The sequence below is a fragment of the Miniopterus natalensis genome, chromosome 4, assembly GCF_054644295.1.
Source record: "Miniopterus natalensis isolate mMinNat1 chromosome 4, mMinNat1.hap1, whole genome shotgun sequence".
NCBI lineage: Eukaryota > Metazoa > Chordata > Mammalia > Chiroptera > Miniopteridae > Miniopterus > Miniopterus natalensis.
This window is the reverse complement of record NC_142084.1, coordinates 17909112-17909794: the sequence shown is the minus strand read 5'-3', so window position 1 is coordinate 17909794 and position 683 is coordinate 17909112.

Here is a 683-nt window from a genome sequence, read left to right as displayed (position 1 = left end):
TCCTGGCTCTAGGCTTACTAAAGTACCACACAGGAACTTCAGCACCTAACTTTGGGAAAAACAAATTAAACAAATCCTCTCCTGCTGTTGACGTGGGCTAGCCTCCGACTTGTTCTTGGATAAGGTTATTTACTCTCCTACCATGTGCCAGGTATGCAAGATTGAGTGGAAGTTTAGTTTTTGTTCTTCAATCTGGACCATTCTATTGACTCAAAGAAATCCAAATGTAAGAAAGAGAATCAACTTTGAAATTAGGATTGGTCTGGCTTTGCTTCTAAAGAGCTGCTACTTAACGTCTTTAGGCCCGTTTTATCACCTATAAAATGGGGCACGTCATCTACCTCCATGGAATGTTGAGTTACATGGGATAATAGGTGAAATACCTTAAAGGGGGCGGGAGGGGGGCAGGTTTTACTTTGGTATGCATGTAGAATTGGAGAAGATACAAATTAGTTTGGCCTCAGCAACTTGAACCTCCTTCCTCTGATGTTAACTGTGAGATCATGACCTCAGACATCCTTTGCATATACTCTTCCATAGGCAAATGTAGTGAAGACAACTAAAACCTTAGGCTGAAAAGTTATCAGCCATGAACAAATGACACATGCCTTGGAGAGCTCACTCAATCTCCACATTCAGACCTTTCTAGGAACAGTCCTAAAGAATCTCAAGCACACAAAGTA